At 38.6% G+C, this 1,240-nt stretch overlaps 1 pseudogene; it reads left to right on the forward strand.

Moving 5' to 3' along the window:
* Positions 1-55: 55 nt before the first annotated feature.
* On the forward strand, positions 56-552 carry LOC102871857 (annotated as a pseudogene).
* The last annotated feature ends 688 nt before the right edge of the window (positions 553-1,240 follow it).

A 1,240-nucleotide genomic window follows, 5' to 3' on the forward strand; every position in this document is an offset into this window, starting at 1 on the left:
AACAACAACAACAACAACAACAACAACAACAACATTTCTAACTCAAGATTTCTAAATGCATCGTGATTCTTGTTCATTGGATTGTAAGGTTTATGTAGGTAATCTTGGAAACAATGGCAGCAACACCGAATTGGAACGGGCCTTTGGATATTATGGCCCACTCCGAAGTGTGTGGGCTGCTAGAAACCCTCCTGGCTTTGCTTTTGTTGAATTTGAAGATCCTTTTGATGGAGCTGATGCTGTTTGAGAACTAGAAGGAAGAACATTGCGTGGCTGCCGTGTAAGAGTGGAACTATCAAATGGAGAAAAAAGTCGGAATTGAGGTCCCCCTCCTTCATGGGGTCGTCGTCCTCCAGATGATTATCGTAGGAGGAGTCCTCCCCCTCGCCACAGATCTCCAAGAAGTAGCAGCTGCTCTCGGAGCCAGGCCAGGTCCTTTTCTAGAGACATGAGAAGAGAGAGATCACTGTCTCGTCTCGGGAGAGAAATCACAAGCCATCCCGATCCTTCTCTAGGTCTCGTAGCCGATCTAGGTCAAATGAAAGAAAATAGAAGACGAGTTTGCAAGAGGAGTAAAGGTCTACAGGAAGATGAACAGAGAAATTTGTTTCGTTTGAGACTCCCCATAAACTTGGAGCATTTTTAAGATGTGTAGCTGTTTTGAAATTTGAATTTGTTTCTTGTAAGAGTGACACACATGAAGATGTATTTCTCTTTGGTTTGAAATGGATCATATGAGGCATGTAATACCAAGAATTTCCTATTTTACAATGTCCCTTTGAGCACAATTGAATTTGCTTTTGAACTTTTTGAACAGTCTTGCTGACTGATAATAAACCTCCAACTATTGCCCAGCTAAAGTGTGATGTTTTAATATTAAGGGGATAAAACTGGCAAAAAGTGGAATCAAGTGTTACCTAAAGCTGGGATCTAGGATGCAGCTATAGTTGAATAAGCAGAATTTAAAAGCTGCTAAGAATGTAAAACATAAAAAAGCTGCACTATTAAGGTTAGAGGTTTTTAAATTATTTTTTAAAATCCAAGTCTTCACCATGTACAGAGGTTTCCCAGTTGCTATAGAATCTTATAAGTTTCAAGAGTTAATATTTTACTTTTGTTTTAGGTTACAAATACTTTGTCATTGTGGTATTTGAAAGCTATTTGTAAGGTCACTTATTTGAAAATAGTACAAAACCCAAAATCCTACCAGTTTAAGAGTACATTGTAGAATAGTGCTCTT

The sequence above is a fragment of the Elephantulus edwardii genome, unplaced genomic scaffold (genome assembly GCF_000299155.1).
Source record: "Elephantulus edwardii isolate Elephantulus edwardi_28Jun2011 unplaced genomic scaffold, EleEdw1.0 scaffold00040, whole genome shotgun sequence".
NCBI lineage: Eukaryota > Metazoa > Chordata > Mammalia > Macroscelidea > Macroscelididae > Elephantulus > Elephantulus edwardii.